This window comes from Mobula birostris, chromosome 2, assembly GCF_030028105.1.
Source record: "Mobula birostris isolate sMobBir1 chromosome 2, sMobBir1.hap1, whole genome shotgun sequence".
Classification (NCBI taxonomy): Eukaryota; Metazoa; Chordata; class Chondrichthyes; order Myliobatiformes; family Myliobatidae; genus Mobula; species Mobula birostris.
Window position 1 is genome coordinate 23800926 of NC_092371.1, and position 15243 is coordinate 23816168.

Below are 15243 nucleotides of genomic sequence, written 5' to 3' on the forward strand. Positions count from 1 at the left end.
TGGAGGGGCATTCTGGTGCTCTATAATGGTAGAAATAAACCCACAAGTTTTGAATCTTGGGAAAAATGAGAATTCTTGATGAATGGAATGACTTGTTACTTGTTGGCAATATTTAGAAAACATTTGTTTACATAAATGGTCAGGTAAATAGAAGTTGAATGAAATACACAAAGGGCTTGAAATAATCTTAAATACTAATTACCATGGGATGTAACATAAACATCCAGTATTGATTCAAAGCAAATGGAATCTAATGATATTTGCAAACCCTTATATTGTATGAATATGCACTCAAATTCTAAATAGTGATGCTGTGAAAGCAGTGTTTTTGTTTGGCTTAGGAAACTACTATCTATTTGCAGTCAATATTGCTCTTACTCACAAGACCCTTTTCCTTGACATAATTGGTCATTAATCTTGCTCATAAAGTACATACAAGTCATAACCAGCAGCCTTCAGTAATCAGCACCATTTTTGCACAAGTTAAAACACATCAGGAGTTCAGAGTTAAATGACAGATCTGCTTACAGATATTTCAGAATTATAGCTTTAAAGACAAATCTTACAAAAACAGGAAAGACTTTGCCTTAATATTTCAAGGACAGAACTTCAACCTAGGGGGTGAAATATTCTGGTCCCTCAAGCCTGCCCAGCCATTCAAGATGATCATGGCTTTTCTATCTCCTCTGTGCCAGATCCCCATAGTCCTGATCCATAATTTTTCAAAAACTCATCAACTTTCACTTTAAATACTTCTGAATATTTTATTAAGTGAATCTTTGGAATTCTCTCCAAAGCAGGAAAACAAGGGACAACTTCTGTATTCTGACAACTGAAAGATATCAGCTTTAATTAGAGCATCACAATAAAAATACAACGGGCTGTTTTCAAAGAAATTTAAGTAGACTGGAAAAGAACCTTCCATTAATCAGTTGGAATTCTGTAACATTCAATATGCATTGCAGTTGTCATTTTTGACTTGATGCCTTATTTATTTAATATCTGAACTGCTTTAATTTAATTCTGACTATACTAAAAGCAAAGATTTAAGATTTCCCTACAGTTCCCATCATACCTTACAACTGATTCAGAGACATGCTGCAACTTTGCTGCTCCATTCACTACTCTGTTGGTTGAAAACATTTCTTATAGGTCGGGAATGGATTAAGTTTTAAGAATTTGCTGCATCAATGATGAATCTGAGTTAGTGTGTCTCCCAAATTGGTGGTGAAGAAAAATTATGCTAACTCAATATGCCAGTAAAATTCCAATCAGAAAAATGAATGACTATAATGTTCTGGTCATACAGTCATTTAGTCAAAACAAGATTGTGAGTGGTATGGATGCGTTTTACATAACCATTTTAAACGGTCAGGCAGGCATAGTTAATATTGTTAATGCTTAGTTAACAATATCAGCATTCATATTGAGTAAAAGCAAAGCAATGCTGTCTAAAGTGTTTGAATTCACAATAAAATCTAGTGCTATATCAGTAGTAATAAATGATGTGAAGCAAAATGAGCCAAGGCATTTCTTGGGAATATTACCAAGTAAAATCTGCTAAACCATGGTCAGATACAAGTTTTATTAGTGTCAAAGGAAGCAAGCGCTAGGCTGGCAAAGTGGCTTAAAGGGAGAATCCAAGTGTGAGTAGCCTAACCAATGACAAAGGGAGCAATAAAAATATAAAAGGCTCACAGGGGGTTTAATAAAAGACAATAGCAAAATAATATAGTTGATTCTTGCACCTAATTTCCCAAAAATTAAAAGCTTGATCTTTCTGTACAGTCACACAGCAAGTATATCAATCATATCTGCAAGCAATGTGGATCTGAGCAAGACACCCTGTCGGGTACCTCAGGTTCTTTAATCATGGATACAGACATGAGAAACATGACATGTACATATATTACAGATTTCAAGGAAAACCATTAGAGCTGAAAAGTAGCCCTATGAGAGTTACTTGCAAAGAATTTTATAGCATATAAACAGACTGCCTTAGCTACCACCCATCTTCCACCTTAATTCATCTCCCTGTAAATGTGCTTAACTAGTTTCCCCGAAAAGTATGTGCATTTTACCCATTCCATGCAAGTTCAACCTTTCACTGAAGATCACAAAGCTTCACACAATACAACTTTAATGACTATTCACCTTCAGAATATAATGTAACCAAGATTGAGTTGCATTTAAATTTAAAAATTGGCCAAGGGGGTCGAGATGCAAATACTTTAAGTAAATAACATAACTTGGCCATTCCCCAGAACCTCCAAGGATCGTAGACTTGACAAACACGAGATATGGCAAATGTACACTTACTACCTTAGACACACCCAGAAACAGGGAAGGAAAAACCCCAAACATTTAAACATGCAATATGACCGAAGTACACCTCTAAATTAGTTGGTATAACCTAATGAGTGAGAACATATTCAAAATTCAAAGTAAATTTATTATCAAAGTAGATATATGCCACCATATTCAACACTCAGATTCATTTTCTTGCAGGCATACTCAATAAATCCAATAACCGGAACAGAATCAATGAAAGACCACACCAATAAAGGGGACAACCAGAGTGCAAAAGACAAAATATGCAAATACAAAAAGAATAAATAAACAATAAAAATAGAAGACATGAGATGAAGAGTCTTTGAAAGTGATTGCAATGTCACTATTACACTGCAACAAAGATTCTGGACTGTTCATTTTGACTGTATCACAATTATGATACCCAAACCAGTTTCAGCTACATTTAAATAGGACCTTTATTGTATTAAAATTCCCTGTACAATGGACCAACATACCAAACAAAATCTGACAAGTATTATTAGAGAACACTAAAATAGATGTCTAATAGCCTGTGTCCTGACGAAGGGTCTCTGCCTGAAACGTCGACTGCACCTCTTCCTAGAGATGCTGCCTGGCCTGCTGCGTTAACCAGCAACTTTTATGTGTGTTGTCTAATAGCTTGATCAAGAGGTGGGTTTTAAGATGCATGTATCTCAGAGAAGCAGAGGATGATTGTGCATCTTGTGCACCTCCTACAGAGGTCAGCCTTGGTAGCTTAAGTCAGGATGTCAATGGGTTAAAACTTAGGAATGCCTGAAGGACTGAAAACAACTTAAAGGAGTTTACAGAGATGAGGAGAAACAAACCCAGTGAGGGATTTTAAAACAGAATACTGATTTCCAAATCAAGCCTTCATTTCGTAGTAAAGTAGGTTGGGGCACAGGGATAAAAGGTAAAGGTACATTGTAGCAGAGTGATTACATAAAGTCAAGCTTGTTAGAACCGAATCAGTAAAACTGGAGTTATTGAAGCCTATACAAGGGAATACTGCAGAAACACACATATAATGATATCAGATGTGGAAATATTTGGGTTCAATACAATTAAATTGCAAATAGCCTTGATAAGTTTTAAACAGTTTATAGGGAGAATAACAAAGTTGGTGGCTGAATTATGGAATTTGTATTTGGTCTGAACTAGTTGTATTAATGAGAAAATGTAGTCAAATTAAGTACCATTCACTTTGAATGACAGTACTGTATGGAAAAGGTATATGAATGTTCCTGAAGTGTTGCACACTAACATGATTACTGTATCTTATGCTTTATAAATTAAACAAAATGTTTTCCCAGCAATAAAACACTTCATTTAGAAGTATGCTTCTTGAAATTTATCATTGTCATGCTGGAAACAATGTATTAAGAGTCCATAATTTGGTTTCCTTCTTAAAGATGAGCACCTTTCCACTGTCAAAACTGACCCTCTTTTTAAGAAAGGGCAATTATTGAGAATCTGTGTCCATGCGGTGGGGGGGGGTGATGTCACAATTCAATTACTGCTGTTAAACTTTTAAATGTAGTATTACACTGAAGAACTAATGAATGAATTAAAGAATTTTCCAAATTTACTGTAAAATTTGAAGCAAAATTTCTAAGCAGGAAACCAAACACTCATTTAGCAATTTCCTTGAAATAGGGACAGCTCATTACAATCCCACAAGAAGTGAAATTTACACCAACTAAAAATAAGATGAACAGCAGTATTCAGAAATAAGATCACCAACTCCAATAAGAATAAGGCATACAGTGCCTTTGTAAAAGTACTTAGCCCCCAAACCTTTGTTCACATATATGAATATTACAACCAGGGATTTTGATCTATTTAACTAAGAATCTTTATTTGTAAATCACATCCCCCCTTTTGCAGCAGAGTTTAAAAAAAAGAAAAATGTCAAGCATGAGAAACTAAACTTTCAAAAACTGAGATGTCTGCATTTCAAAAGCAATCACCCCCTTTGCTCAGTACTTAGTGGACCACTTCTCACAGCGATTACAGCCAGTAGTCATTTTGGATAAGTCTATTAGTTTTGTACAACGTGATGGAGCAATATTTGCCCATTCCTCCTTGCAAAAATGTTCAAGCTGTGCCAGATTATTTGGAGAGCGGCTGTGGACAGCAATCTTGAGATCTTGCCAGAGATGTTTGATTGGGTTAAGGTTGGGACTCTGACAGGGCCATTCAAGGACATCAATTTTCTTCATTTGAAGCCAATCCATGGTTACTCTAGCAATGTGCTTTGGGTCATCACCCTGCTGAAAGACAAACTTCCTCTCCAGTTTAAGGTTTCTTGCAGAGGCTAACAGGTTTTTATCCAGGATCTCTCTATTTAGCAGCATTCATCTTCCATCAATTCTATACAGATTTCCAGTCCCTGCTGCTGAAAAGCACCCTCAAAGCATGATGCTACCTCCACCATACTTTCCAGTAGGGATGGTGCTCCCTGGCTGATGCGCAGTATTAGATTTACACTACAAGTACCCCTTCATGTTGAGCCAAAAACTTCCACTTTAATCTCATTCAATCCCAAAACCTCTTCCACATGTTTATACTTTTTTTAACTTTATACTTTATCGTCGCCAAACAATTGATACTAGAACGTACAATCATCACAGCGATACTTGATTCTGCACTTCCCACTTCCTGGAGTACAAATCGGTAGTAAATATTAAAAATTTGAATTATAAATCATAAATAGAAAATAGAAAATGGAAAGTAAGGTAGTGCAAAAAAACCGAGAGGCAGGTCTGGATATTTGGAGGGTACGGCCCAGATCCGGGTCAGGATCTGTTCAGCAGTCTTATCACAGTTGGAAAGAAGCTGTTCCCAGATCTGGCCATACGTGTCTTCAAGCTCCTGAGCCTTCTCCCGGAGGAAAGAGGGACGAAAAGTGTGTTGGCTGGGTGGGTCGTGTCGTTGATTATCCTGGCAGCACTGCTCTGACAGCGTGCGATGTAAAACGAGTCCAAAGACAGAAGATTGGTTTGTGTGATGTGCTGCACCGTGTTCACGATCCTCTGCAGCTTCTTCCGATCTTGGACAGGACAACTTCCATACCAGGTTGCGATGCACCCTAGAAGAATGCTTTCTACAGTGCATCTATAAAAATTAGTGAGGGTTTTAGGGGACAGGCCAAATTTCTTTAGTTTTCTCAGGAAGTAAAGGCGCTGGTGGGCCTTGGCAGTGGACTCTGCTTGGTTGGACCAAGTCAGGTCATTTGTGATATTGACCCCGAGGAACTTAAAGCTTTTGATCTGTTCCACTTGCACACCACCAATGTAAATTGGGTCATGTGGTCCGCTACACCTTCTGAAGTCAACAACCAATTCCGTCGTCTTGCTGACGTTGAGGGATAGGTTATTGTCTTCGCACCATGCCACCAGGTTCTTGATTTCCTCTCTGTACTCAAACTCATCATTACCCGAGATACGGCCTACAATTGTTGTGTCATCAGCAGACTTATATATTGAGTTCGATGGAAACTTGGCTTCACAATCATGGGTGTACAGTGAGTACAGCAGGGGGCTGAGTACACAGCCTTGTGGGGCACCGGTGCTCAGAGTGATTGTAGAGGAGAGCTTGTCCCCTATTTTTACAGCCTGGGTCCTGTCTGTGAGGAAGTTGAAGATCCAGCTGCAGATCTGAGTGCTAAGGCCCAGGTTCCAGAGCATAGGAATCAATTTATTTGGCATGATGGTATTAAAGGCAGAGCTGTAGTCAATGAAAAGGAGCCTTACGTGTGCGTCTTTATTCTCCAGGTGTTCCAAGGAGGAATGTAGGGCCAGGGAGATGGCATCTACCTGTTGGCACCAGGTCCAGTTCATCTGGAGGGAGCGGGACGCTCCTCTTCTGTTCGAATCTTGCGTAGAATACGTTAAGTTCGTCAGGAAGAGAAGCGCCACAGGTATTGATATTCCCAGCCTTTTCTTCGTGCCCAGTGATCTCATTTAGACCCTGCTACAGTCTACCGGCATCAACTTGGCTCGATATTGCCTCTTGGCGCCCTTAATGGCTTTCTGGAGTTCACGCCTGGATTCCGTATAGCGACTGGTATCCCCAGACCTAAAAGCCGCAGCTCTAGCCTTCAAAAGGGACTTGACCTCATAATTCATCCAAGGTTTCTGGTTAGGGAATACCTGGATCATCTTGTTAGACACACAGTCCTCTGTGCATTTCCAAATAAAGTCCGTGACAGCTAAGGCATACTCATCGAGGTTAGCTGCCGAGTCCTTGAATACTAACCAGTCCACGATTCAAAGCAGTCATGGAGGACCTCATCCATTTTCTCTGTCCAACGCGACACTACCTTTGACACCATGACCTCCCGTTCAGTTTCTGTTTGTAAACTGGAAGGAGGAGTACGGCCTAATGGTCCGATTTTCCAAAGTGAGGTCGTGGGTCGGAACAGAAGGCATCCTTGACTGCTGTGTAGCAGTGGTCAAATATATTCAGGCCTCTAGTGGGGCAGGAGACATGTTGGTATAACTCTGGCAGCGCCTTTCTGAGGTTGGCCTGGTTAAGGTCCCCAGCTGTAATGAGCAAAGCCTCCGGATACCTAGTCTCAAGTTCAATGATGTTGGCATACAGTATTTTCAGAGCACACTCCACGTCCACCTGGGGGGGGAATGTAGACCGCTGTCAGTATGACCGAGGTTAATTCCCATGGCAGATAGTAGGGACGACACTTCACCGACAGGTGTTCCAGGTCCAGTCTGCAGGAGCTTGTCAGTGCCACTGTGTCAGAGCACCACGCAGTGTTGATCAGTAGGCAGACACCACCTCCCCTCATCTTGCCTGAAGACGCCGTGCGGTCCATCCAATGGATCGAAAATCCCTTCGGTCGGATGGCACAGTCGGGGGTGGCAAGAGAGAGCCAGGTCTCGATGAAACAGAATACACAGCAGTTCTGCATCTCCCTGCAGTAAGTGAGTCTCCCTTTAAGATCATCCACCTTGTTCTCTATGGCTTGCACATTAGCTAGTAAGATGGTGGGCATAGGGACCCTGAAGCCCCTCAGCTTCAATCTGACCAGCAGCCCAGCTCTTTTCCCACGCTTCCTCGGTAAGTAGTGTGCATCTTTCCAGGTTTCCATAGATGCAGTGTGTTATTGTCAGCTCTGAGGTTGGTGGACACGTCCCGCAGGGATCGATCGGCGGGTCGCGTCATCGGGCACTTCAGATCAGGCCGAGTGACTTGGGGGGGGGGGGGGGGGGGGCTCCGATGCCACTTCCAGCTGCTGGGGGGCTGGGGCTGTCGACTGGGTCAGGCCCCAAAGCTGTCACTTAATCCCAGAGGGCCAGGCTCCTGGCTGAAACAAGTCCGTAAGCTGAGTCACGGTTGCAGAGGCCTCCGCTCCAGCCAAGCCTCGGGCTCGATTTCCAATGTCTGCAGCGGAGGCCTCACTTCCGGCAGCTGTGGATGTCCACCAACGGGGCTTAATGGTGGTCGCTCTGGGGAAGCGTCTGAAGCACCTTGAGGTCTCCAACGTCACTTCTGTGTGATCGTCTGCTCCTGAGAGGTGCTGGTTGGAATGGGCTGTGTCTCCAAGCGCTCCAGCACGGTAGCAGACCACAGGTCTCTAGGAACGTGGTGGGCCTTTACAGCATCTTCTAAGTGAAGCTTTGCAAAATCTTTACTGGCAAGGATATATTTTTTAAGCCAGAGCTTCTTTCTTGCCCCCCTTCCATAAATACCCTTTCTATGCAAGGCCTTAGATTGTGGAGCCACAAATTTCATCTCCAGTTGCACAGACACTGATTTCTGCAGTTCACTTAGAGTGACTGTTAAGTGTCGTAGTAACTTGGCCAAGTGGTTAAGGCATCGGTCTAGTGATCTGAAGGTTGCTAGTTTAAGCCTCAGCTGAGGTAGCATGTTGTGTGTTGTGTCCTTGAGCAAGGCACTTAACCACACATTGCTCTGTGACGACACTGGTGCCAAGCTGTATCAGCCCTAGCGCCCTTCCCTTGGACAACATCGGTGGTGTGGAGAGGGGAGACTTGCAGCATGGGCAACTACCAGTCTTCCAAACAACCTTGCCCAGGCCTGTGCCCTGGAAACCTTCCAAGGCACAAATCTTCACGAGACTAACGGATACCTATAAAAAGCTTCTTACAAGTCCCATTCTTCTTCAGCAAGTTTAGAGAGGCAGCCTGACCTAGCCAGTGGGGCTGTGTTTTCACTTTTTCCCATGATGGACCGCACTGAGCTCCGATGTATGTCCCATGCCTTCGAGATGGTCTTGTACCTTTCTCCAGATCTGTGCTTCTCTATTATTATTTCCCTGGCTTGCCTTGAATGCTCTTTTGTCTTCATCTTGGATTGGTTTGTTGAAAATTTACCATACTGTCAGACCTTACAGAGATGGGGTATTTATAAATCCATTGATAACAGGTGATCCTGCAATTTATTACATACATCAACGAATTGGGTGAAGTGGTAAGGCAATATGTATATTGCACCTGATGAAAATTAGTGTAGTATTTATAAAGGGGATGAATAAATTTTCAGCCATAATTGTTAGTGAATTGTTGATGCGTTTTGGAAATTTTCTTTTGATTTGACATGATGCACAATATATTGTAGATTAGCTCAAAAAGTCCTACTTCAATATATTTTAAATTTAGAAATTGATGTGGGGACTGAATACTTCATCAAGGCACTGTAAGTGGTTGGCAATGTCGCCCCAGCTGTATCATTGGTCCCACAGGCACCAGATCATCAGAGGAATCCAACCATTTTAAATTAACATATTGCTTCCAATTTAATGTACAGTATGTAATTTAATGTTCTCACTATGGTTCACTCTAAATTGGGAAAGAGAAAGAAATTTGGTACCTGCTTTGCAGATACCGCCATTTAACTTACAAGGGTAACTATGAACATCTCATTGTCATTTTATTTCTCCATCCTACTCTGACTTCTCTATTTGGACAATAAAGCACAAGGTAAACAGGGAACTGAACCAATCTGACTGAGTACATTTGTGTTCAGAGATCAATGATGAATTTGAGTTTCAAATGGTCAGCTATTCCTCTCTTGCATATCTCCAGCCATATTTTCTTCTTCTGGTAATTTTGATGACATGTCATCTCCTATTGGCACAACTCCATACATATTTTATCTCCATCACCCCTATCTTTCTTTGAGCTATCACCATCATGTGTTGTTTATCCTGGTCTCAAGGCATCACTGGCCATTTGGTGGTGCAGTGTGTCAAATTTCCTTGCACCTATCCTTCGTTGTTTCTCCAACTTAAAATGGTATCTATGTCGGTCTTTTAATGAAAGAAAGGTCATCTAACAGGATCAACTGCTTCCCCTTCTGCAGATACTTCCTAGTTTGCTGAGAACTGTGCCCTATTCTCCCACTCCACAAATAAATTAATGGCAGTTTTTAGCATCAGTAAATGACCCAAGTTGTCTTAAAAATTAAAATAACATGTAATCATCTTTAAGGAAACTGAAGCTTGAAGTATTCCATTAAACCACTTCATTTTGGTAAAAGTCAATCTTGTGATATTGCTGTCACCTCAAAGATTGTAATCCAAGGTAGTTGATCATAACCTAAAGACAATAAAAGGAGACCCACCTTTTATTGAAACCATCCCCAACACTCTCAGTCAAAGGAGTTCTTGCTAGCATCATACAAGTTAAAACCTATAACATATTTGGGGATTGAGAGTCAGAGTTGAAAAAGATTATGATATTTCATGTTAAACTGTGAAAAATTACTTCAAGAGGAAAATCATGCAGTTTACACAGAGATTTATAGGCATCCATTAGTCTCCTGAGACCATGGATTTGCGCCTTGGAAGGTTTCCAGGATGCAGGCCTGGGCAAGGTTGTATGGAAGACCAGCAGTTGCCCATGCTGCAAGTCTCCCCTCTCCATTCCACCGATGTTGTCCAAGGGAAAGGCATTAGGACCCATACAACTTGGCACCAGTGTCGTTGCAAGGCAGTGTGTGGTTAAGTGCCTTGCTCAAGTACACACACGCTGCCTCAGCCAAGGCTCGAACAAGCTACCTTCAAATCGCTAGACGAACACCTTAACCATTTGGCCATGCGCCAACACAGAGATTAATAACAGAACAATAAGGTTCAAGTATGTGGGTACCCTCTTTACAATAAAGAGAGGAGTGGTGAGAGGAGAGGAGTCAGGGGGATGGAAGAAAGCTGCCAGGAGGAAAGAGGCTGAAGGTGAGGGAGGATGGAGTGAGAAGAGGAGTGGGTCGGATGTACAAATGCAAGCTTAATACACCATTAATAAAAAGCAGTAGTCCTCCAACCTACAACATTTACCAGTACATATCAGCAAAAAGCAGCAGTTTGTAGAGGCAACTTTCGTCTTGGTATTTTGCTACAGTGCTATTTCAGAACTTCAATATCACAGAACCAAGGGAAACTAGCAGCAACAGAAATGTGATGTCCAGAGTACTGGGAGGAGGAAGAGGTTAAAGTGAAAAAAAAATTGTCAACAGGCATTGGGGATCTAATCTAGCCTGAAGCAACATGTGAAGTGGTTGTAGTACAGCCATAAGAGTAAATGCCCCTCAACTGAGCATACACAACAAATAGGAGAGCAAAAGCCACCTGTCTCATCAATTAAAATCGAAGTCTCACTCTGCAACAGGCAACAACAAAAAAAATCATTTATAATTTGTCTCCCCTTAAATTAGAAGAAGCAATCATCTATTTCAAATTCTAATTTGAAAACGTAAATCCCTTTTCTGCCAAGCTCCTACATATTCTGTAACAGCCAAGGAAAAAACAGCTTTTGGAGGCTTCACCCTGGCCTCAGCCAATGTAATCTTGGTATCTGGCTGCCAGGTGGCTACACAAGAAAACAGAGCATGCTGCAGTTGTTACTGAAACGCAGGTTGCTCTTTCTTGACAATCTTTGGAATCTGTATCAGTATTATCTCTACCACCACTGCAAAATATATTTGGGAATATAACAAGAGGGCTCTACTCTTCAAACACTTAATGTAGATACAGAATATTAAAAGAATTAGCATCAAGCTTACCCTATTGGAAATAAACACTTCTACCATAACCAGAGTATCCAAAAAGCCACAAAATCTGTAACTTGTTTAGACAAGAACAAAAACAGAGACATGTTGTCTGATTTCAAACCTCTGCCTCTCCCCTCTTTGGCTGGCATGTAATTCTCTCAAGAAAGATACATTTGTTTCTGTGCAAAAAAAATGCATCAAAATCTGTCCAAAGCAACTCAGAAACTCGATGGACCAGGTAACCTTTCTGAGTTCTGAATAATTCCACTTAATGAGTTATATTCCAATTATTTCCTTTTTACTTTGTAATAAAATATGCTTTGCCCACACATGTAACTCTCAATAACAGGATAATGGATACTGGTGGTACATTTCCCATGTTTGCATTACATACTCAAAGGATTTCCAATTCCCTATTTTAAACATTCAATTAAGAGAATTATCTAATTTAGAATGTAAGAAAAGAGACAAATTTCTTCTCTGGCAAATCAATTTCACTTAAGTTTGAGCAAAATTAAGTCATTTGAACTGCACAAAGACCCTTCCAAAAACTCAAACTTCTCCACTCATTTTGATTACATATTGGAAACCCTGGAAATCACAGCTTCATAGGAATTGTAGCAGATCCATGCAAAAGTTAATGCCTCATAAACACGCTATATACGATTGCATAAATTGAGTATGGAGATTATTCGTCAGCATTTAGTCCAATGAGATTAAAGCCCCAACAACAGAACAGCCACTTCATTATACTAATCATGCAAAAAACAAAATTTGATGAAAAATGCAATAATTACCTACCTCTAAATTCTTAAATTCAAATTGAATCAAGATTTAAAGGAATGGGATTATGTTGAGAGCTGTCCAAGTTTTGAAAGTTTAACCACTTAGCATTATCTAGAAGTTTACTCAACAGGTAACTACAATAAACTCACTGAGAATGATTTTTAAACTTTTCAATGTACCCAAGACAAGATGCAGTGAACATATTTTAAATGAACCCCCAAAATACTAACATCCCAGGGTTCTGACTCAATTGTTAAAAGTGGATCAATGTCACAGGAATACAAGATCATTTAAAAATCAGCTATTTTGCCAATTTCACACCTTCATATCTGATCACTAGAAGTCCACAAAACAATTGAGGAAATATTTAACCTCTTAAACCTGAAACACTGATGTACTCAACAATATACAACCAATGGCTTTTTTTGAAGCAGTTGATTACAAATTGCTATATATGCTTGCACCTGACTATTCAGATGAAGGTTCATAGTGCATGCAAACAGGGAGATATAGCAACTAAGGAAACTCTTAACACATTTATTCCTACAGTTCCCAATGCTGATTAAACTTATGCATTTTACAAAGACAAAAAAAAACATAAAACTAAATTTTAGTCCCAAATCGATTATTGGATCCACAGGCTATGGATTCAATAATATGGGCAAAATGCTGATCAAGGTTCCAATTACTACATGATAGAGCTAGCTCTATTCTTGTCCAGCGAGTGAATGAACTTTATATGAAGCTGCTATTAGGGAGTGGAAGTTAAAATGGCTCAATACTGTGTACACTTCCCACAATTTTCTGAAAAAGAATAGTGGGAATTCTAAGAGAGCAACAAGGCAACATCCAATGTGCTAAAATTTTATTTGCTGAGCACATAAAGCAAATCCTAAGATAATACGCAAAAATATACTTGAGCTCTTTCCGCTTTTTGTGCTGGTTAAGTCAGGATGGTGTTAGCAACTCCATTTCTGTGAATGTAGATGGGTGTACCTGGGTAGCTGGAATAATGTCTACATTACTTTTGGAAATTATCAACACAATAAGATGAACAAATGTACAATCTTAACAAGCTGTTTTAGAGTTGAAATTCCCAGGTAATGTTAAGACTTGTACATCAAGAATTACTATTGGTTAACCAACCTGTAACACTGCGGCATGGACATCAGGATTTCCCATGCAGTCTCCTGGCACAACATATCCTTCAGCCAGCCAGACATTCAGAAATAGTAAATGATCAATTTTTACCAAGTAATAGGTCTTGAAAACCCCTCAGGATCTAGTGGCACTTTCCAGTGACATTAGACCACTTCAACGTACTCTCAACAGAAAACCCAAACACACTCTCTCGCCCGCTCTAAAATGATACATACTTTCAACAAATCACTGCAATTATATTTACATATTTTTGTTTGTTTCCAGATGAACAGTATATGAATTCAGGAAAACTTAGGAACAAGATATAAACCACAAGACAGTAGAAAAGAGACAAGTATGAAAACAGGCTGTACTACCTCTGGAAAATCCTTATGTTGCAAGTTCAATTAATAATCCTCAAAATGCCCCTTTCACAGATTAGCAATTACTGTTGCTAATTGGGAGAAGTGCTCAGATGCAGTAGCTCATCATCCCACAAGGCTGCTGAGAAGATTTAAAAAGCAAGAAGGTTCTTACAGCGGGAGATTCGATTGGAAGAAATGCGCAGAAGCGGTAGCTCATCATTACGCAAGGCCGCTGAGAAGGTTCCAGGATAAAGGGGAGAAACTGTCTAGCGGAATGGTTGTCGTAGCGTGAATCAGAGTAGTAGGGCTTTGGCGAGGACGGGCCTAGGTGAGGTAAGGAGGCAAGTTACTTTTTATCTCTTTTTTTCCCCTAACTTAAGAATAGTGGGTATGACTGCAAGGCCAGTTTTCTGCTCTGGGTGTCAGATGTGGGCTATTCAGGAGACTTCCAACCTCCCTGATGGCCACATCTGCGTCAGGTGCATTGAGCTGCATCTCCTCAGAGACTAAGTTAGGGAACTAGAGCTGCAGCTTGATGACCTTCGGCTTGTTAGGGAAAATGAGGAGGTGATCGAAAGAAGCTACAGGCAGGTAGTCACAGTGGGGCCACTGGAGACAGATATGTGAGTGACTGTCAGGAGAGGTAAGGGAGAACATCAAGTAGTGGATAGTACAGCTATGGTCAACCCCCTTAAAAATAAGTGCTCCATTTTGAGTACTGTTGGTGGGTGGGGGGGGGGGGGGGGGGGGAGGGAGATGACCGACCTGGGGAAAGCAACAGTGGCCATGTCTCTGGCACCGAGTCTGGACCTGTGGCTAAGAAGTGTAGGGAGCAGAAGAGGATGTCAACAGTAATGGGGCACTCTATAGTTAGGGGGGCAGATGGGTGATTCTGTGGTTGCAAAAAATAAAAACGGATGGTAGTCTGCCTCCCAGGTGCCAGAGTCCGTGCTGTTTCTGAACGCATCCACAATATCCTGAATTGGGAAGGTGAGCAGCCAGAGGCTGTGATATATATCAGTACCAATGACATAGGCAGAATAAGGGAAGAAGTCCAGAAAACAAAATACAGAGGGTTGGGAAGGAAGCGGAGAAACAGGACCTCAAGGGTAGTAATCTCGGGATTGTTGTCTGTGCCACTCGCCAGTCAGTATTGGAATAGAATGAGGTGGTGGGTAAATTGGTGGCTGAAGGATTGGAGCAGGGGGCGAGAATTCAAATTTCTGGATCATTGGGACCTCTTCTGGGGCAGGTGTGACCTGTACAAAAAGGACAGGTTACACTCGAATCCAAGGAGGACCAATATCCTGGTGGGGAGGTTTGCTCATGCTTTTGGGGAAGGATTAGACTAGATCTGCAGGAGGATGTGAACTGAAGTGAGAGGCAGTGGATGGGGCTGTTGACATACAAGTAGAGACAGCTTGCAGGAGGTTTGCAGGGAGGATTAGGCAGCTGATAGAACAAAGATGCATTCAGCCTGATGGTTTGAGATGTGGTTAGAGCAAGGATCAATACATGGAACTATAATGTTATGGCCATTGCAGAGATTTAGTTGTCTCCGAGGCAGGAATGGCTGTTGAGTGTGCCAGGC

The 15243-nt window shown here is 41.1% G+C and overlaps 1 protein-coding gene across 2 annotated transcripts in view; it reads right to left on the reverse strand.

Moving 5' to 3' along the window:
- The window catches only part of gnas (GNAS complex locus), a 340610-nt gene that overhangs the window by 27610 nt on the left and 297757 nt on the right, over positions 1–15243 (reverse strand). The window lies entirely within an intron of this gene.